This window comes from Puma concolor, chromosome A3 (assembly GCF_028749965.1).
Source record: "Puma concolor isolate L17-30 chromosome A3, mPumCon1.1.hap2, whole genome shotgun sequence".
Lineage (NCBI taxonomy): Eukaryota > Metazoa > Chordata > Mammalia > Carnivora > Felidae > Puma > Puma concolor.
The window spans coordinates 51,742,135-51,765,070 of record NC_141669.1 but is presented as its reverse complement, the minus strand read 5'-3'; the positions used below and the strand labels follow the sequence as shown (position 1 = coordinate 51,765,070).

At 39.0% G+C, this 22,936-nt stretch overlaps 1 protein-coding gene and 1 long non-coding RNA gene across 9 annotated transcripts in view; both read right to left on the bottom strand.

Annotated features, from left to right (window-relative positions):
- EXOC6B (exocyst complex component 6B) overlaps positions 1–22,936 on the bottom strand; it is a 618,440-nt gene that overhangs the window by 481,556 nt on the left and 113,948 nt on the right. The window lies entirely within an intron of this gene.
- On the bottom strand, positions 11,700–22,067 carry LOC147582440 (uncharacterized). The gene is made up of 2 exons (XR_015249113.1): positions 20,509–22,067; positions 11,700–14,549 (listed from the first exon to the last, which is right to left on the bottom strand). It is a non-coding gene; the product is annotated as an uncharacterized LOC147582440 (long non-coding RNA).

Sequence of the window (22,936 nt, the reverse complement as noted above, 5' to 3'; positions counted from 1 at the left end):
TTTGGAGTTTTAGGGAGATCTAGAAGGATGTAAGATTATATAACTAAGCTAGATTCCTCTTGTTCTAGAACATCCTTAGGTCTATTCATCTGGACCGGCTGTTTGAATATTTCCTTTTCTTCCTTTCTTTTTTTTCCCTCACATATCAGTTCCCTTAGCATTATTTTGATGGAGTTTTTGTGCTCAGTAAAGAAAACATCTGGCAGAGGACAAGAATAAAGCGTTTGCTGAGAACACAACAATCCCAGGAATTCTCAACTGGGTTTCTCCAGGGTCAGGTCAAAGGGCACACCATGGGGATTTAGGAAAGGCTCTAGATCCAAACCTCAGGCTTGGCTCCACTGCACTCTGCACAGTGCTCTGCACAGTATCTAGGGATACTGAAAAGAAAGTATAGCGCACCAGTAAACTGACCTATTCATACCAAGAATATCAACACAGAAGGAGATAAAATATTTTGAGCTCAGTGTACAGGTCAATCTAGTAACTAAGAAATATAATCACCAGATGCATAGTGAAGTTATTTGAGGAGACTGTAGAAAATCTAAGACAACTGCCAACAAAATAAAGATCCATTTAAGCCTCACTAATTTTAGTGGCCTGAATTGCTTATTTAAACAGAGTAGCATTTGGTTTCTCAATGACATTAAAGTGATCATTACAAATATAGTAAAAAACAAAAGCAAATAAAACCCTGCATTTATTAATACTGAAGCCTGAAAATAATAAGGAAAACCTCTTAAGGTTAAAAGAAAATTTCCCCTCCAAAAGTAGTGGCTCATGCTTTCCCAGATCAGTTTGTTTAAAGACACTCATGGAAGCACAATCGTCCAACTCTTGATTTCAGCTCACATCATGATCTCACAGTTCATGGAAACCAGCCCCCCTGCTTTGGGCTCTGCACTGATAGCATGGAGCCTGCTTGGGATTCTCTCTTTCTCTTTCTTTCTTTCTCTCTCTCAAAATAAATAAACATTTTTTAAAAATAAGAATAAAATAAAAAAGTAAAAACACACATAGGAAAAAAGGTGTTGCAATCATTGAATGAGAAGATGGAGAGATGGAGACCCAGTTGGTATCAGGCTATCAATACCCAAGCTACACCCAAGTGAAGACTTCAATTATCTGATAAAATCACATAGCTCTCAAAACACAAACATCCCAAAATGCCATGTTTATTAAGAACGTGCTGGGTGTTGGAAACAGTGCTAAGTACTTTATATACATCATCTTACTTGACCCTTATTAATAAAAGAAGAATCTAAGACTTTTTGCTAAGTCATGTTCCAAGTGATAGATCCAAGATTTAACCCAGCTTTTCCGACTCCAAACCTATGCCTTTAATACTGAAGATACTACAAAAGTCTTTCTACAAGAAAGACTTGATCAGGAATAGATATGAGCTTACTTTCTCTAAAAACTATTATAAAGACGGTTGATTGATATTCTGTAGGCTGTATTATCGGTAAAACTGCATGACGAAGATAAGGGCATCACCTCTCCTGGTCTTCAATAGTGCTAGTCAAATTCATAAAAGTAAATGCCTGTTGTCCTTGAGAGTGTTAGCAATGGAACCCATCTCCTTTCTCCTAAACCTAAATCTACTAAAGGGTCTACATTCTCAGACCATTATCTCAAAGTGTTTTTTTTTTTTTAACGTTTATTTATTTTTGAGACAGAGAGAGACAGAGCATGAATGGGGGAGGGACAGAGAGAGAGGGAGACACAGAATCGGAAGCAGGCTCCAGGCTCCGAGCCATCAGCCTAGAGCCTGACGCGGGGCTCTAACTCACGGACCACGAGATTGTGACCTGAGCTGAAGTCAGATGCTCAACCGACTGAGCCACCCAGGCGCCCCTCAAAGTGTTTTTATAACCACTGTAACCAAACACAATATTTTTTTACATTTTTTTAATGTTTCATTTATTTTTGAGAGAGAGAGAGAGAGAGGGGGAATGGCAGAGAGAGAGAGGGAGACACAGAATCCCAAGCAGGCTCCAGGCTCTGAGCTGTCAGCACAGAGCCTGATGCAGGGCTTGAACCCACAAAGGGTGAGATCATGACCTGAGCTGAAGTCGGCTGCTTAACCAACTGAGCCACCCAGGCGCCCCTCAAATGCAATCTTCTTAAAGTAAGAGTAGCTTTGGTTGGTGTGAATTCCCTTCATTATATTTTATAATGCATAATTCTTCTATTTATATAATGTTACAGTGATTTCTATAGTCACTTACATAAGAAACCTATTTTCTTAGGTATAATGATCCCTGCTAGTCCAATGAAAGTATTAAGGAAAGATTAATGAAATGACAAAATATGTCTATCATGCTCTATGAAATCTATTTTATAGAATTATATTAAACAGATCTAAACATAGGGTGGAGAAAAACTAAATGTGAGAAAGTACTCACCAAGTTTAACATGGAATTAAGATAGAATAAATTACTATCTGCCAGCAGGGTCCAAGAATTTAATCACATTTAAGTAAAAAATGGCCAAGATTTACAACCATTTTTTGAAAAATTTTTTTAACGTTTATTTATTTTTGAGAGAAAGAGACACACAGAGGGCGAGTGGGGGAGGTGCAGAGAGAGAGGGAGACGTAGAATCCGAAGCAGGCTCCAGGCTCTGAGCTGTCAGTGCAGAGCCCAACACAGCCGTTTCACCCACGAGCCGTGAAATCATGACCTGAATCGAAGTCAGATGCTCAACCAACTGAGCCACACAGGTGCCCCAAGATTTACAACCATTTTAAAACATATCTTTGCTGTCCTTGTTTGCTTTGTATACTTTTCACTGTATTGGCATCAGATATTAGAATGTATCTAATCTAATCAGAATTAGTAGTGAAGATATATCAGAATATCAGGAAAATCTGGGATCTGGGAATAACCAGAACTAATTAGTCCTTATCCTTGAATTTAAACACTCTAAAAACATTATACTTGGAATTCTTGGAATTTCTTGGAATACCAAGAAACATTATCTACACAGGTAAATATGTATATGTATGTGTGTGTGTATATATATATATATATATATATATATATATATATATATATATATGGTTTTAAATCTTATATCATGGTTGATTTTTAAAACATAGAAGATTCTCTGTTGGGGTTGTCAGCATGTAGGCCTGCACAGGAAGAACCTAAATAGTCAGGTCCTGCAAGCAGGATTTCTAGAACTAGAGAGGAAAAAGAAAGGGAAGTGAGGAAGGAGAAGGGAGAAAAGAACAGGAAAAAAAGGAGACAGGGCACCTAACCAGGTAAGGTTAAATATTTATTCTACATTTTAAGTATTTATTCTGTATTTCTTTTTTTTTTTTTAAGTTTATTTATTTTGAGAGAGAGAGAGTGCACACAAGAGAGAGAGCAAGGGAGGGGCACAGAGAGAGGGAGAGAGAATCCAAAGCAGGCTCCATCCACGCTGTCAGAGAAGCGCCCAACATGGAGCTCGAACCCAAGAACCATAACACAAACCATGAGATCACAATCTGAGTTGACACTAAGAGACACTTAACCGACTGAGCCACGCAGGCACCCCATTATTCTAGATTTCACTCATGGTGGTTTTATATCTGACTTGAAAAAACACCATTCATACACAAGCAAAGTAAGATAGTAACTTCATAAACAGATATAGCACAAGAATACTAGCTCATTCAGACCTGTAATGTGAGACCACTACCTTTAAACATAAGCTTTAATAGTCCATTCCAATGATGAGAAGAGAAATTCATCTTGCTTCCAGTCATCTCTTAGAAAGGCAAACAGAGGCTGTCCCTGACCAGGTCTAAACTTTATCTGATATTAAGGTGGTTGTTCTCAGGCTCCTCTGTAGTAATGTTGAATAGCAATTAGGCTGTATATTTATATATTGTATTTACATTTTAAATAACCTCTTTCATATTCCCGCATATGTCAGAAGGTAAATTACATTATAAAAACATAACCAGATAGCATCTTACTTGTTAATAATTTCAATTCATTTCTACCCCATAACACAGATCTACAGTACTGATCTCAAGTTCAAGTCAAAAGTTAGTTCAATGAACTGAACTGCACTTCCACATTAGTGTGGTACATTTATTCATGATACTTGGGGGAGTAGGAAATCCCAGGAGTGTTACAATAGAATGAAGTTCAGTTATTGTACAAACCACCCAAGAAAAGCTTCACAGTGTGGGTCATGTTCCTTTATTTTAAATTCAACAGAAAGTTTAGTTTCCCAATGAAGTAATAATGAGGCCACTGGCTCTCTCCCACAAGATTCTGAGGCCAAGCCAACTAATTATATGAAGGCCAGCCTATCAGCACTATTTTCCTTCACTGTTCTTCTAATTCACTCTTCCTCATCTTCTCCTGAGGCTACACAGGCACCACTCACTCATCAGAACACATGCCCAAGGACAAACGAAATGAGTTTGTGGGCCTGCAGTAGTGGCAGGGGTGGGGAGTGTGATATTTTTCAACCAAAAGAAAGTGTTGAAGAACACACATTCTCTTCTCAACAGGGATAAATATTTATCTTAAGAATTCAAGGCAGGGGCACCTGGGTGGCTTAGTCGGTTAAGCGGCCGACTTCGGCTCAGGTCATGATCTCGCAGTCCATGAGTTCGAGCCCCGCGTCGGGCTCTGTGCTGACAGTGCAGAGCCTGGAGCCTGTTTCAGATTCTGTGTCTCCCTCTCTCTGACCCTCCCCCGTTCATGCTCTGTCTCTCTCTGTCTCAAAAATAAACGTTAAAAAAAAAAAAATTTTTTAAAAAAAAAGAATTCAAGGCAAGGGAAAGAGATCATTCTGATTATCACAAATTTTCAAACTTTATCATCACCTTCAAGATTTTTATATTTATAAAAAACATTTGCTTTGTTGCCCATTATATTATTTAATCTGCTCTCTTCTTTAGTAAGGCACACAGAGAACCAAATGGACCTTAATTTAACTTACATCTAACACATAATTACGATCCCATCTTGCCACAGCTAACAAGAAATCTGAAAAACAAAGACTCCTCAATTACCCCACATAAAGCAGAAAAGAAAATCAATAATCATAAAGGTAAGTAATCCCTTAAATAAAGGGAACTCTTTCTCTCTACCCTGAAAGTTGAAACTTTCCCACCTCATATCCAGTCCACCGACAAATCCTGTCTACATGTATTCCAAATCTGATGACTTATATTTCTTTTTTTTGTTCAATATATTTTATCTAAGTTATACACACAAGACAAGGCTATACATAATTAAGTTGTACACAGTCAAATCATTCTACAGGGTTTGTTATGAAAAGCAAGTTTCCTCCTTTCCTCTTTCCCCCTAAATCTGCTCCCCAGACTCAACCACTCTTTTGATGTTTATTTACTTTACCCTCTTTACCTTTATATAGCATGCTTATGTGTGCTACAGCCTGTTTTTTTTCTGATTGTTTAAATTGTGGTAAAATTTACATAACATACAATTTTCCATATTAACCATTTTTATTTTTATTTGATCTCCCACTTGTCACTTTTTTTTTTTAGTTTAGTTTTTTAATTTACATCCAAGTTAGTTAGCATACAGTGACACAATTATTTCAGTAGATTCCGTAGTGCCCCTTACCCATTTGGCCCATCCCCCCTCCCATAATCCCTCCAGCAACCCTCTGTTTGTTCCTCATATTTAAGAGTCTCTTATGTTTTGTCACCTTCCCTGTTTTTATATTATTTTTGTTTCCCTTCCCTTATGTTCATCTGTTTTGTACCTTAAAGTCCTCATATGAGTGAAATCATATGATATTTGTCTTTCTCTGACTAATTTTGCTTAGCATAATACCCTCTAGTTCTATCCACATAGTTGCAAATGGCAAGATTTCGTTCTTTCTGATGGTCGAGTAATACTCCATTGTATATATATACCACATCTTCTTTTATCCATTCGTCCATCGATGGACATTTGGGCTCTTTCCATACTTTGGCTATTGTTGATAGTGCTGCTATAAACATTGGGGTGCATGTGTCCCTTCGAAACAACATACCTGTATCCCTTGGATAAATACCTAGTAGTGCAATTTCTAGGTCGTAGGGTAGTTCTATTTTTAATTTTTTGAGGAACCCCCATACAGTTTTCCAGTTTTCCAAACTGGCCGCACCAGTTTGCATTCCTACCAGTAAGTGCAACAGAGATCCTCTTTCTCTGTATCTTCACCAACATCTGTCATTGCCTGAGTTGTTAATGTTAGCCATTCTGACAGGGGTGAGGTGGTTGTCTCATCGTGGTTTTGATTTGTATTTCCCTGATGATGACTGATGTTGAGCATTTTTCATGTGTTGGTTGGCCGTCTGGATGTCTTCTTTGGAGAAGTGTCTATTCATGTCTTTTGCCCACTTCTTCACTGGATTATTTGTTTTTTGGGTGTTGAGTTTGAGAAGTTCTTTATAGATTTTGGATACTAACCCTTTATCTGATATGTCATTTGCAAATATCTTCTCCCATTCCGTCAGTTGCCTTTTAGTTTTGCTGATTGTTTCCTTCACTGTGTAGAAGCTTTTTATTTTGATGAGGTCCCAATAGTTCATTTTTGCTTTTATTTCCCTTGTCTCTGGAGACGTGTTGAGTAAGAAGTTGCTGTGGCCAAGGTCAAAGAGATTTTTGCCTGCTTTCTCCTCGAGGATTTTGATGGCTTCCTGTCTTTCATCCGTTTTGAGTTTATTTTTGTGTAAGGTGTCAGAAAATGGTCCAGGTTCATTTTGCTGCATATCACTGTCCAGTTTTCCCAGCACTATTTGCTGAAGAGACTGTCTTTATTCCATTGGATATTTCCTGCTTTGTCAAAGATTAGTTGGCCATATGTTTGTGGGTTCATTTCTGGGGTCTCTATTCTGTTCCATTGATCTGAGTGTCTGTTTTGGTGCCAGTACCATATTGTCTTGATGATCACAGCTTTGTAATACAGCTTGCAGTTCATATGTTAACCATTTTTATTTTTATTTTTTTTTTTTTAAACTTTTTTTTAACATTTATTTATTTTTGAGACAGAGAGAGACAGAGCATGAATGGGGGAGGGTCAGAGAGAGGGAGACACAGAATCTGAAACAGGGTCCAGGCTCTGAGCTGTCAGCCCAGAGCCTGACGCGGGGCTCGAACTCACAGACCGCGAGATCATGACCTGAGCTGAAGTCGGCCGCTTAACCGACTGAGCCACCCAGGCGCCCCATGTTAACCATTTTTTAAGTGTAAAGTCCTGTGACATTAGGTACCTTCCTAGTGTACAACCATCACCACCATCCATCTTCAGAACTTCTTCATCTTCCCCAACTGAAACTGTGTAGCCATTCAACACTAATCCACCATCTCCTCTACCTCAGCCCCTGGAAACCATCATTCTATTATTTGTCTTTATAAATTTGACTACTTCAGGAACCTCATAAAAGTGGAATCATACAGGGGCCCCTGAGTGGTTCAGTCCATTAAGCGTCCAACTCTTGATCTCAGCTCAGGTCTTGATCTCAGGGTCATGAGTGCAAGCCCTACATTGGGCTCCACACTGCACGGGAAGCCTACTTTAAAAAAAAAAAAGTGGAACCACACGTTACTTGTCCTTTTGAGCCTGGCTTATTTCACTTAGCATAATGTCTTCAAAGTTCATCCATGTTGTAGCATGTGTCAAAATTCCCTTGTTTTTTAAGACTGAATAATATTCCATTATATGTATGTACCACATTTTGTTTATCCATTCATCTGTCAATGAACCCTTCAGCTGCTTCTACCTTTCGCTATGTGTTAGTTAGTTTTAAGCATTATCTATTGACATTCCATCACGGAAGATGAGGATTTAGGTCTCTTTCACATACATAACACACCAGCACCACATATCTGCCTGCAGTGTCCATTCACCTACTCCTCCAAAACAGGACAAATCTTCTAATTTATATAATTTATAGATATAGATAACTATAGATATAGATAACTATATTTATATAGTTATAAGTGTTAAATGAATCTATTAGATTCATTAGATAAATTATATAAATGCAATCCACAGCCAAGCCATGTCAGATACTATGATCACTTTTCCTTTCTTACACAATTTTGGTTTTCTGGAGTTAAGTTTTCTTGTTTTTAAGTTTGCTTAAGTTCTTTAAGTACTTAGCATTACTTTATTCCCAAATTCTCCCCAACTATCTGAATTTCCTCTCAGTGTGTACAAATACATCCAATATTCTGCCACTTTCACCTTCTCAGAATACCTCTTTTAAACTTTCTAAAACACTCCAGACTGTACTGGTTGTACTTTCTGCCTGCTTCCCCACTGTCAACCAACTCCCTCCCTTTTAATCATCATCTTAGAAACTCCATTTGTCCCTCTCCTCTCTTGGGTTATCTATGCCCCTAACATCCCATATCTTTCCTTTTTGGGGGTGGGAGGGAGGAGTGGTCATAGGAAGCAAATTTTTGAGGACTTTCATTACTGCAAACATCTTTATCCTATCCTTACACTTGCTTGATATTGTAGCTAGATAGGGAAATATGGATAGGTAATCATTTTCCCTTAGAACTTTAAAGATATTGCTCTGTTTCAGTCTACGTTCCAGTATTGCTATAAACCAAAATCATTTTGACACTGAATCTTGTTTTTTATCTCTAGAAACATTTAGGATTTTCTATTTGACCTCTGACCTCTGATATCACACAACATGCCTGGATCTAAGACTATTTTGATCCCTTTTGTTAGGCATTTGATTGATCTTTTATTTATTTTTTTTTTTTAACATTTTTATTTATTTTTGGGACAGAGAGAGACAGAGCATGAACGGGGGAGGGGCAGAGAGAGAAGGAGACACAGAATCGGAAACAGGCTCCAGGCTCCGAGCCATCAGCCCAGAGCCTGACGCGGGGCTCGAACTCACGAACCGCGAGATCGTGACCTGGCTGAAGTCGGACGCTTAACCGACTGCGCCACCCAGGCGCCCCTGATTGATCTTTTAATCTGGAAGTTCATGTCTTAGAATTTTGGGAAATTTTCCCATTATTATTTCCATGAATTCCTTCCCTTCATTTTCTCTGCTTTCTTTTTCTAGAACACCTAGTACTCAAATGCCAGATATCCTAGACTGACCCCCTAATATTCTTAGATCTTTTCTATTTCCCATGTTCCATCTCTTTTTCCCTTTACTCTTCTCTTTGGGGGATTTTTTCCACTTTATTTTCACAACCCTCCTTTCAGTTTTTTTTTGCTATCATATTTTTAATTGCCAAACATTCTTTTTGTTCTCTGAATTTCTCCTTTTGTGTAGCTTTCTTATTTTTACATATAAAATTTTTTCTCTTATCCTTCTAGCTCTATTGATTGTTTTGCCTTTTACGTTTTGCTGTTCTTGCATAATATCTTCTCCAAGTTGCTTCTTTATATGTGCTTGTTCTGACCTCTAACTGTTATGTTAGAGGATTTTCTCAAATGTCTGCTGATCCTTAGTGACCTGCTCATATTTCAAGTTGGGAAACTAAAAGCTAATGTCTATGCATGTGCATGAGTCTAGTCAACTGTGGATTTCAAAATGATCTGACTGGTCCATTTGGTTGAGGACTACCGAGTGGACATACCTTTAGGACAGTTCTTTTGCACTAATCATATTATTCACAGTACTTTCCAGTCTCATACCTGAAGGGTATAAACCTGGCTATTAGAGCCCTAGAGACCAAATCAGAGAAGAGGGCTATAAAATGCAAGTTGAATCTCAATACTCAGTATACAAACTTTCACTATTTTTATACCCCCAGCTTGTGTCTATTGTCCTCTGGTCTTCTGCTAGAGCTGGGATAGGGCAGTCGCCTGGTGGAAAAAGATGGGGAAGGAATCAGGTTGTCTAACTGCTTTTTTTTTTTTTTTAATTTTTTTTTTTTAACGTTTATTTATTTTTGAGACAGAGAGACAGAGCATGAACAGGGGAGGGGCAGAGAGAGAGGGAGACACAGAATCCGAAACAGGCTCCAGGCTCTGAGCCATCAGCACAGAGCCCGACGCGGGGCCCGAACTCACGGGCTGTGAGATCATGACCTGAGCCGAAGTCAAACGCTCAACTGACCGAGCCACCCAGGCGCCCCGTCTAACTGCTTTTGAAATAGACAGTCAACCAATCCCTCTGTCTGAACATCAGTTTACCCCTCTTTTCCCAAAGGAACCTAATGCTAGCAATTTCTTAGACATGGGGGTTCTGCAAAACACTAAAATTGGATTGTCCCAAGCTTTTTCTACTACTGGCTTAGGACTGAATTTTCTTGGATATGCTAGGACAATTATCACACACAACACACCTTCCTACATTCCAGCTTCCAAATTATGTTGCTATCATCTAACCCTCCTATATTCTTTACGTTTGAGAGCTCATGCTGTAAAAACAAAACAAAACAAAAACAAAAAAACCTTGGCTATTGTTTTTACAAGTTTGAAGAGGTAGAAAATATAAGTGTATATGTTGAATTCACCATTTTTAACAAGAAGTCAATTTGATAACCTCTTAGTACCTCCATAGTACTTACAGAAAAGGTCAAAACCCATTCAAAAAGCAATTACAGATATTTTCACGTACTTAAGAATGTAATTGGAGACTAAGAGCATATACCTTAGAACATTGTTTTTAAATATGTCTTTTCCTGAAAAATGTTAAGGTGTAGGTATATTAAATTTAATTAAATAACACAATAGACATTAATTGATTAACTATTTATTAACTATCTACAATCCCTAAGTACTATGCTAGTAAGGTACTGGAGCTATAAAAATAAAACCGTACCTCTGTCCTTATACAGACCACAGACTGGTTGGGAAGACAGATAAATAAAGCAGCAATCACATTAATGGAGTTCCCCACTACTATGAGATGTCACCTTGGAGGGCCCTTGTGGCTCTCCACCTTCACCATTCTCCTAGCTTAGCAACAAGCTAGTTCAGTAAAACTGACTTAGCTCTTCTGAAGAATACTAGGTCTCTTTAGCTGATATAAGTGGCATTGATATGACAATCCCCCTTACCAAGACATTTCTCTGACCAGCAAGGATCCACCTAATATGTATTGACTGTCTTCTGCTTCCTCCCAGCTTCCCTATAACTGATCTACGGCAGGGTCCCTCTCCTGAGGCACATCCTGCTGTTTGTACAGCAAAGCTGAACCCATCAGCCCCCTCCAGAAAATGACAGTAGAATGATGTTCCCACGCACTGTGCTGACTTTTCTGCCTATAAGGTTTACTGAGGGAATACTTACTTTACACCTGCATAGTGTGATGCTCATTGGTGTGTGTTTATGCTTCTTGCATGAGACCACCTTTGTCACTTATGAAATTCTTATATTTGGGTCAATTTCTATACTTGTATTCCATTCTACTTGTTAGTTTATTTTTATGATACTATGTTTTATTATTGCTCAAAAGCCAAGGTTCAGTAAAAGAAATATTCTCAAAAAAAAAATTAATCTTAAAATTAGTGAAATATGTGTGTGTGCACACACACACACACACACACAAAATCTATAGGTATATATATTTGTGAGCAATGATATAAGTATCATAATAACTGCTCCTCCTCTAAATTCTCTAAGCACTGTTTTATTTTAGGATGAGCACACCACAAAACCATAAGCTGTACTGAGAATCCATATGGTAATTTTCTCTTAAGTTTAATAAAAGAAAAATTTCTCCTAATAAGCTGATATGCTTTGCTTGGTCAAAGCAAATAAATATTATGTTTATTATAAATGCACACATATATATATGCCATAGTTTCCCTTTTTCTGTTAACTTTCTGTTAAAACAGAAAGTTCAAAACCAAACTGTGATACTGTCTTCAAATCAGATTTAAAAAATCTTTCCTCTCTCATCCCAACTCAACACCAGTACAAGGATATTGATCTTCTATACTTCATAGTCATCTAATATATACATGATTTTTAACTGAAATCAGGTCCAAAATGTTTCAGAAGTATATATAACAAATAATTTTTTTTAAGACAAGGAGAAAAAAGCTGTCTAAAAACGAGATCTAATTCAAGGCCGAAAACTGCCACTAGAAATTTAATTTTAGGAAGGAAAAAAAAGTATTTCAACACATCAAGTTTAACCTCTAATTATCTTCACCTCCACACTGTTAAGAGTCTATTTGTAGTCACTATTCACCTAGAATAGTTCTCTCCTTTTTTTTAATTTAGCATTTATTATATCCCTGGGACTGAACTAAGATACCTGATTTCCCAAAATTTTTCACATCTTTAAAAGAGAATTAAAAATTCCAACTTTATAGAATTGTGCAGACTGATAGGGATGCTTAGCAACCTACTCATTGTAATATAGCTACCAAATGGCAAATCTAGGAGTCTAACCCAAACTCCAAAGTCTATTCCGTTAACTATCATATTACCTAATAGTAAACTCAATCCCTGCTATCAGACTATCTACCATACTCTGATTGCCATTCTGATCGCTGCTTATTTCAATAATCCCTATAAAACAGCTCTCATATTCCCCTACCCCACCCCCAGGCCATCCACACCATTAAAGACCAAGGAGTAAAAACCAGTACAAATATATAAATACTGAAATCAAAAAGAAAAGAGAATATAAAGTAAATCCAAGAATACCAGACCAACTGAGCACCAGATTCTCTGACTCTAAAAGTCACATGCTGTTGGAGTTTTGCATAGAATCCAGCACAAAAGAGGTTTCAAGGGCACTACTGCTTTTCCTTGGCAGTCATCACAAGGCCTGTGTTAGCTCAGTTCATAGTATGGAGCCAGATCTAAGTCAAAGGATGTTCTACACAATAAATAAAAGAGCACATTTTGCTCTAGTCGAGACTTAACCAAAGAAAGTCAAGGGTTGAAAGAACCATGGAGACAACTAACCTCACCCAAGGAGCAGTTTCTTTAAAACCAGTTACTAAAGGAAGACTGCTTAGGAAGGAGCCTTCAATTTCTTTTATGGGCAACCAGTTCCTCTTCTAAGCAGCAGTTATACAACCCATATAATTTGGCAAAGCCAAGTTAGAATTTTAAAAGTAAATAAATCCCTCCCTTTGTTAAACAGCTTCACATAGAAATCAACCTAGCCAAGAATGTTTATATTACAAATGTTACTTCGCCTCACAAGGCCTAAGGCAAACTAATCAAAATAAGAAATACAGAACTTCCCTCCTGTACAAATCAGTTCCATAACAAGTGAATTACAGAAATCAATTTCAAGAGGAAAACTAGAAAACAACAGACAATTAACAAAAAAGAAGTCTTTAGACATTTTTTATAAAATCACTTCAAGCCAAAATGAAGTTCTAAAATAAGATATGTATAGTATTTTGGAAGCATACAGGAAGAAAATCAACTTAAAAAATAAGACAGGATAAAAGGTAGGGTTTTTCTACATACTTTACAGATGGCTCTATTTCCCATGGCAGAAGCCACAGGTGGGTCCACTAAATGCTATCAATCCAATACCATGTTAAATATATATATATATATATATATATATATATATATATATATATATACATAGGAAATGAATGAATATTGAAGATTTTTTGAAAATAAAAACATGACTACTTAAAATTCAACAAGGTAATAAACAGCAGAATGGACAATTTTTAAATTCCTCCTCAGATTCTACTAAATGGTTGAACTTCTAATTTTCATACTTTCACATTTTCTTACTTTTCTGCAGCTTTTTAGGTACGTGGGAAGACAGATGAAAAACTCAGAGACTTTTAGCTAGACACCATTTTAAACTAGATTATACCACTCTTTCCTAGCTCCAAAGCAAAATAAAAATGTACAGGTTAGTAAAAAAGCAATTCTACTCAAGACCAAAATAATGGAGTATATTAATTTTCGACTCCTGTAATAAATTCCTATAAACTTAGCAGCTTAAAACCACACAGTTATCTCAGTCTCCATGGGTTAGAAGTTCAGCATTTGCTGGGTCTTCAGCTCAGGATCTCACCAGGCTGAAATCATGGCGTCAGTCAGAGCTATGGTCTCATCTGGAACTCAGGGTCCTCTTCTAAACTCATTTATATTATAGGCAGAATTCAGTTCCATGTGGTTGTAGGATTCTGGACCCCATTTCCTTGCCAGCTGTTAGCAATAGCTCTGAGCACCTCAAGCTGCCTACAGTTCCATGCCACCTGGCCCCTCCAAAACACAGCAATTTACTTCTTCAAGACCAACAGTAGCACATCTGCTGCAGCTTTAAATCTCTCTAACTTCTATATCTGATCTCCACTCCCTCTTTTAAAGGAGTTTGCCTGGTTAGATCAGGCCACATAATCAAGGAGGAGGATTTTACAGGACGCATGTACCAAGGGAGCAGGAATCTAGGGGCCATCTTGGAATTCTGCCTACCACATGCAATCAAAGCAAAAAGCTTCCTAATGATAAAGCTTTATCTAGAGACAATATGACACTTTGAATACAGAGGAATGGATAAACCACATATCCTTCAGATCAGCCTCAAAAAGTATTTTTTGCAACGTATCTTTTGATAAAATTGGACAAGTTTGAGATTATAATAACAGATAAAAGTTTGGAGCCTAATCTGGTCATTAAAGTTTTTTTTTTTTTTTTTTTATTTATATATGAAATTTATTGTCAAATTGGTTTCCATACAACACCCAGTGCTCATCCCAAAAGGTGCCCTCCTCAGTACCCATCACCCACCCTCTCCTCCCTCCCACCCCCCATCAACCCTTAGTTTGTTCTCAGTTCTCAACAGTCTCTTATGCTTTGGCTCTCTCCCACTCTAACCTCTTTTTTTTTTTTTTTTTTGTTCCCCTCCCCCATGGGTTTCTCTTAAGTTTCTCAGGATCCACATAAGAGTGAAACCATATGGTATCTGTCTTTCTCTGTATGGCTTATTTCACTTAGCATCACACTCTCCAGTTCCATCCACGTTGCTACAAAAGGCCATATTTCATTTTTTCTCATTGCCACGTAGTACTCCATTGTGTATATAAACCACAATTTCTTTATCCATTCATCAGTTGATGGACATTTAGGCTCTTTCCATAATTTGGCTATTGTTGAGAGTGCTGCTATGAACATTGGGGTACAAGTGCCCCTATGCATCAGTACTCCTGTGTCCCTTGGATAAATTCCTAGCAGTGCTATTGCTGGGTCATAGGGTAGGTCTATTTTTAATTTTCTGAGGAACCTCCACACTGCTTTCCAGAGCGGCTGCATCAATTTGCATTCCCACCAACAGTGCAAGAGGGTTCCCGTTTCTCCACATCCTCTCCAGCATCTATAGTCTCCTGATTTGTTCATTTTGGCCACTCTGACTGGCGTGAGGTGATATCTGAGTGTGGTTTTGATTTGTATTTCCCTGATAAGGAGCGACGCTGAACATCTTTTCATGTGTCTGTTGGCCATCCGGATGTCTTCTTTAGAGAAGTGTCTATTCATGTTTTCTGCCCATTTCTTCACTGGGTTATTTGCTTTTCGGGTGTGGAGTTTGGTGAGCTCTTTATAGATTTTGGATACTAGCCCTTTGTCCGATATGTCATTTGCAAATATCTTTTCCCATTCCGTTGGTTGCCTTTTAGTTTTGTTGGTTGTTTCCTTTGCTGTGCAGAAGCTTTTTATCTTCATAAGGTCCCAGTAATTCACTTTTGCTTTTAATTCCCTTGCCTTTGGGGATGTGTCGAGTAAGAGATTGCTACGGCTGAGGTCAGAGAGGTCTTTTCCTGCTTTCTCCTCTAAGGTTTTGATGGTTTCCTGTCTCACATTCAGGTCCTTTATCCATTTGGAGTTTATTTTTGTGAATGGTGTGAGAAAGTGGTCTAGTTTCAACCTTCTGCATGTTGCTGTCCAGTTCTCCCAGCACCATTTGTTGAAGAGACTGTCTTTTTTCCATTGGATGTTCTTTCCTGCTTTGTCAAAGATGAGTTGGCCGTACGTTTGTGGGTCTAGTTCCGGGGTTTCTATTCTATTCCATTGGTCTATGTGTCTGTTTTGGTGCCAATACCATGCTGTCTTGATGATGACAGCTTTGTAGTAGAGGCTAAAGTCTGGGATTGTGATGCCTCCTGCTTTGGTCTTCTTCTTCAAAATTACTTTGGCTATTCGGGGCCTTTTGTGGTTCCATATGAATTTTAGGATTGCTTGTTCTAGTTTCGAGAAGAATGCTGGTGCAATTTTGATTGGGATTGCATTGAATGTGTAGATAGCTTTGGGTAGTATTGACATTTTGACAATATTTATTCTTCCAATCCATGAGCAGGGAATGTCTTTCCATTTCTTTAAATCTTCTTCAATTACCTTCATAAGCTTTCTATAGTTTTCAGCATACAGATCCTTTACATCTTTGGTTAGATTGATTCCTAGGTATTTTATGCTTCTTGGTGCAATTGTGAATGGGATCAGTTTCTTTATTTGTCTTTCTGTTGCTTCATTGTTAGTGTATAAGAATGCGACTGATTTCTGTACATTGATTTTGTATCCTGCAACTTTGCTGAATTCATGTATCAGTTCTAGCAGACTTTTGGTGGAGTCTATCGGATTTTCCATGTATAATATCATGTCATCTGCAAAGAGCGAAAGCTTGACTTCATCTTTGCCAATTTTGACGCCTTTGATTTCCTTTTGTTGTCTGATTGCTGATGCTAGAACTTCCAGCACTATGTTAAACAACAGCGGTGAGAGTGGGCATCCCTGTCGTGTTCCTGATCTCAGGGAAAAAGCTCTCAGTTTTTCCCCGTTGAGGATGATGTTAGCTGTGGGCTTTTCATAAATGGCTTTTATGATCTTTAAGTATGTTCCTTCTATCCCGACTTTCTCAAGAGTTTTTATTAAGAAAGGGTGCTGGATTTTGTCAAAGGCCTTTTCTGCATCGATTGACAGGATCATATGGTTCTTCTCTTTTTTTTTGTTAATGTGATGTATCACGTTGATTGATTTGCGAATGTTGAACCAGCCCTGCATCCCAGGAATGAATCCCACTTGATCATGGTGAATAATTCTTTTTATATGCCGTTGAATTCGATTTGCTAGTATCTTATTGAGAATTTTTGCATCCATATTCATCAGGGATATTGGCCGGTAGTTCTCTTTTTTTACTGGGTCTCTGTCTGGTTTAGGAATCAAAGTAATACTGGCTTCATAGAATGAGTCTGGAAGTTTTCCTTCCCTTTCTATTTCTTGGAATAGCTTGAGAAGGATAGGTATTATCTCTGCTTTAAACGTCTGGTAGAACTCCCCTGGGAAGCCATCTGGTCCTGGACTCTTATTTGTTGGGAGATTTTTGATAACCGATTCAATTTCTTCGCTGGTGATGGGTCTGTTCAAGCTTTCTATTTCCTCCTGATTGAGTTTTGGAAGAGTGTGGGTGTTCAGGAATTTGTCCATTTCTTCTAGGTTGTCCAATTTGTTGGCATATAATTTTTCATAGTATTCCCTGATAATTGTTTGTATCTCTGAGGGATTGGTTGTAATAATTCCATTTTCATTCATGATTTTATCTATTTGGGTCATCTCCCTTTTCTTTTTGAGAAGCCTGGCTAGAGGTTTGTCAATTTTGTTTATTTTTTCAAAAAACCAACTCTTGGTTTCATTGATCTGCTCTACAGTTTTTTTAGATTCTATATTGTTTATTTCTGCTCTGATCTTTATTATTTCTCTTCTTCTGCTGGGTTTAGGCTGCCTTTGCTGTTCTGCTTCTATTTCCTTTAGGTGTGCTGTTAGATTTTGTATTTGGGATTTTTCTTGTTTCTTGAGATAGGCCTGGATTGCAATGTATTTTCCTCTCAGGACTGCCTTCGCTGCGTCCCAAAGCGTTTGGATTGTTGTATTTTCATTTTCGTTTGTTTCCATATATTTTTTAATTTCTTCTCTAATTGCCTGGTTGACCCACTCATTCGTTAGTAGGGTGTTCTTTAACCTCCATGCTTTTGGAGGTTTTCCAGACTTTTTTCTGTGGTTGATTTCAAGCTTCATAGCGTTGTGGTCTGAAAGTATGCATGGTATGATTTCAATTCTTGTAAACTTATGAAGGGCTGTTTTGTGACCCAGTATATGATCTATCTTGGAGAATGTTCCATGTGCACTCGAGAAGAAAGTATATTCTGTTGCTTTGGGATGCAGAGTTCTAAATATATCTGTCAAGTCCATCTGATCCAATGTCTCATTCAGGGCCCTTGTTTCTTTATTGATCGTGTGTCTAGATGATCTATCCATTTCTGTAAGTGGGGTGTTAAAGTCCCCTGCAATTACCACATTCTTATCAATAAGGTTGCTTGTGTTTATGAGTAATTGTTTTATATATTTGGGCGCTCCGGTATTCGGCGCATAGACATTTATAATTGTTAGCTCTTCCTGATGGATAGACCCTGTCACTATTATATAATGTCCTTCTTCATCTCTTGTTACAGCCTTTAATTTAAAGTCTAGTTTGTCTGATATAAGGATGGCTACTCCAGCTTTCTTTTGGCTTCCAGTAGCATGATAAATAGTTCTCCATCCCCTCACTCTCAATCTAAAGGTGTCCTCAGGTCTAAAATGAGTCTCTTGTAGACAGCAAATAGATGGGTCTTGTTTTTTTATCCATTCTGATACCCTATGTCTTTTGGTTGGCGCATTTAGTCCATTTACATTCAGTGTTATTATAGAAAGATATGGGTTTAGAGTCATTGTGATGTATGTTTTATGCTTGTAGTGATGTCTCTGGTACTTTGTCTCACAGGGTCCCCCTTAGGATCTCTTGTAGGGCTGGTTTAGTGGTGACAAATTCCTTCAGTTTTTGTTTGTTTGGGAAGACCTTTATCTCTCCTTCTATTCTAAATGACAGACTTGCTGGATAAAGGATTCTCGGCTGCATATTTTTTCTGTCTAGCACACTGAAAATCTCGTGCCAATTCTTTCTGGCCTGCCAAGTTTCAAAAGAGAGATCAGTCACAAGTCTTATAGGTCTCCCTTTATATGTGAGGGCACGTTTACCCCTTGCTGCTTTCAGAATTGTCTCTTTATCCTTGTATTTTGCCAGTTTCACTATGATATGTCGTGCAGAAGATCGATTCAAGTTACGTCTGAAGGGAGTTCTCTGTGCCTCTTGGATTTCAATGCCTTTTTCCTTCCCCAGTTCAGGGAAGTTCTCAGCTATTATTTCTTCAAGTACCCCTTCAGCACCTTTCCCTCTCTCTTCCTCCTCTGGGATACCAATGATGCGTATATTATTTCTTTTTAGTGTATCACTTAGTTCTCTAATTTTCCCCTCATATTCCTGGATTTTTTTATCCCTCTTTTTCTCAGCTTCCTCTTTTTCCATAACTTTATCTTCTAGTTCACCTATTCTCTCCTCTGCCTCTTCAATCCGAGCCGTGGTGGTTTCCATTTTGTTATGCATTTCGTTTAAAGCGTTTTTCAGCTCCTCGTGACTGTTCCTTAGTCCCTTGATCTCTGTAGCAAGAGATTCTCTGCTGTCAGCTATACTGTTTTCAAGCCCAGCGATTAATTTTATGACTATTATTCTAAATTCACTTTCTGTTATATTATTTAAATCCTTTTTGATCAGCTCATTAGCTGTTGTTATTTCCTGGAGATTCTTCTGAGGGGAATTCTTCCGCTTGGTCATTTTGGATAGTCCCTGGCGTGGTGAGGACCTGCAGGGCACTTCCCCTGTGCTGTGGTGTATAACTGGAGTTGGTGGGCGGAGCCGCAGTCAGACCTGATGTCTGCTCCCAGCCCACCGCTGGGGCCACAGTCAGACTGGTGCGTGCCTTCTCTTCCCCTCTCCTAGGGGCGGGATTCACTGTGGGGTGGGGTGGTCTGTCTGGGCTACTTGCACACTGCCAGGCTTGTGATGCTGGGGATCTGGCGTCTTAGCTGGGGTGGGTAGGCAAGGTGCACAGGGGCAGGAGGGGCAGGCTTAGCTTGCTTCTCCTTAGGTGATCCACTTCAGGAGGGGCCCTGTGGCAGCAGGAGGGAGTCAGATCCGCTGCCGGAGGTTTGGCTCCGCAGAAGCGCAGAGTTGGGTGTTTGCGCGGAGCGAGCAAGTTCCCTGGCAGGAACTGGTTCTCTTTGGGATTTTGGCTGGGGGATGGGCGGGGGAGATGGCGCTGGCGAGCGCCTTTGTTCCCCACCAAACTGAGCTCTGTCGTCCGGGGGCTCAGCAGCTCTCCTTCCCTTTGTCCTCCAGCCTTCCCGCTTTCTGAGCAGAGCTGTTAACTTATGACCTCCCAGACGCTAAGTCGCGCTTGCTGTCGGAACACAGTCCGTCAGGCCCCTCCGCTTTTTGCAAGCCAGACTCGGGGGCTCTGCTTGGCCGGCGAGCCGCCCCTCCGCCCGGCTCCCTCCCGCCAGTCCGTGGAGCGCGCACCGCCTTGCCGCCCTTCCTACCCTCTTCCGTGGGCCTCTCGTCTGCGCTTGGCTCCGGCGACTCCGTTCTGCTAATCCTCTGATGGTTTTCTGGGTTATTTAGGCAGGTGTAGGTGGAATCTAAGTGATCAGCAGGACGCGCGGTGAGCCCAGCGTCCTCCTACGCCGCCATCTTCCTCCCACTACCTCTGGTCATTAAAGTTTAATCAGGGTGGAGCCTTCAGGTACTTTGCTTTTGCTGGTATATCCCGAAAAGAAACCAATCTACCAGCTGCCTCCATCCTTTCACAGTACCAAGGACAGAGTCCACCCATAGATCAATGCAGCAACTCAGGATATGGTGGGTAGAAGGCAAAGGGAGATGTCGACCAATGAAAAGCACAATCATCTACCTAATTTCTAAAAGAGCTCAAACCAGTAACCAGTATTAAGTAAGACTTTCAAACCTATTTTGTCATATGGTTCCAAAGAAACCTACTTAGAAAAAAAAATTTTTAAAGGAAAAGAACACATTTCTATAGCCAAACCTGTGGTTGCTAAACTGAAAATAATAATGATGACAAAGTCCTAAATAGCATCATTGACAATGATGAAAATGAATTTACTAAAAACTGAATTAGTAAATCAGAAAGCAAACATATGCAAGGCAGGGGGAATGTCAAAGAGATGAAATAGCAAAGAAAAAAGGCAAGAGAATGGAAGATACTTTTTTTTTTTTCAAACCTATATGGTAGCAGATTGTATCAGAGGCTAGCTAGCTATTCACCAAACCTATTTCTTGTTCCGCCTGGTCACACAGATAGACTAGATTTCCAAGCCTCACGTGCAGCGTGCAAGCTATAGCCAATGTAATATTGGCAGCGTGATTTGTATCACTTATAAGCCTGGTCCATAAAAATCCCCCAGGCCTTATTTACTCTTTTTCCTTCTGAAACAATGTTAGAAGGCATGTGTTGAAGTGATAGAGCCACAAGTTAAGAAAAGTCCTGGATCCCTTGATGGTCACCTGAAGAAGAACTATGCTACAAGGAGGATCCACTTCAGACTTCCAGTGAGCAAAAAATGAAACTTCTACGGTGAGATTTTAGAGCTTAGCTATTACAACAAGCAGAATTTTTTAAGGGAAACAGAAACTAGTATTGAAAGAATGGTTTTGCCTTAACAACGACAACAACAACAAAACTAAAATAAATGGCATTGATTTAGAGGTCAGGCAACAGGCAGCAAAAATATCTCTTTAACAAGTTGAAAGCCTGGAGAAGCCTGTAATACTGTGGCAAAACAACCAGTAAAACTGGAACCTAAAAATAAATGAGAAGGCACACCACATGCCTATTAGGCCTGCAGCCTGATAAGTCAACGGAGAGTCAGAGTTATAACATACATCGGCATTTACTTTCTGCTTTTAGCAAGGTATTACATAAAAGAGATGAGCACAAAAAGAGTCTGCTGGTTTGCAAATAAAATTATAGGAAACAGAAGAAGTCCAGACACTTGGGCCTCAGAGTTAGAAAGCTGAACACATATAGAATCCCAACAGAAAAAGAATGGTAAAGGGCTGAGTAATAACATCCAAAGAATACTTCTAGTTGAACAAAGTGACCCAATTCCAAAGCAAAATCAGATTCAGATATGGTTCTCTTACTCATTATTTCATATAGCCTCAAAGTAGGGACGTTAAAGCAAGAAAGGCATAAGGCAAAGCCTATGCTCCCCCAACTCCACTACCTTCCCAATAGGGGCAAAGAGCACCGGGTCTGGTGTCCACAGAGAACCTATACGAAAGAAACAGATCAGAGGCTTACTAAGTTTTGAGGTAACTATAATGCCCACAAATCTGGACTAAATAAACTTTTAACTGTTTAGAGCCTTAAAACAACCCTTTGGGCCCCTACACCTGAAAAAGCAGAAAGCAGGCAGTCAAAGATAAATACACACACACACACACACACACACACACACACTTATACCTATAACTATATAGGGGGTATATGCATAAATATATACACACTTACAGATATTAATGTGGATATATCTAGAAATAGAGAGAGAAGAGAGAATGAGACAGAGAGATAGTCTAAGAAAGGTATATTCCACAGCACTTGCTTCTTTTTGAAAAAGAAAAAAACAGACAAAGAAAAAACAGAGTGCAACTAGGAGCCAGGAAGAACAGGCAAAGGAATTCCTCTCAGAGTGTTAATGTCTTAGCAAAAAAAGATCCACTATTACCAAGCGAGAAAGATTTCCCAGTGATGGCCCAAAAAGATTACATGATTTGCATAAGAAGCAGGGAATACTGTGTGTCTCCCATTATTCCCTTTTCTATATGTAAGTTTTTGTTGTAGTTATTCTATTCTAGCCTCTTCATTGGAGGTGGGAGAGAACACAGGTGTAGATAGCTTGTCATCTGATTTCCTGGTCAGCAGCCCATCTGGATCTGGAGACATATCCAGATCTGATGAAGAGTTGTGAGCATCCCTGAAATATACTAGACTTTGAAATGGATGTACTAACTAGATGGGATACTAGAATACCCTCCTTGGGAAGGGTTAAGTGTATTCTATGGACAAGAGGAAGACTGAAGAGTTATTTGATGACCAAAGGGTAGACT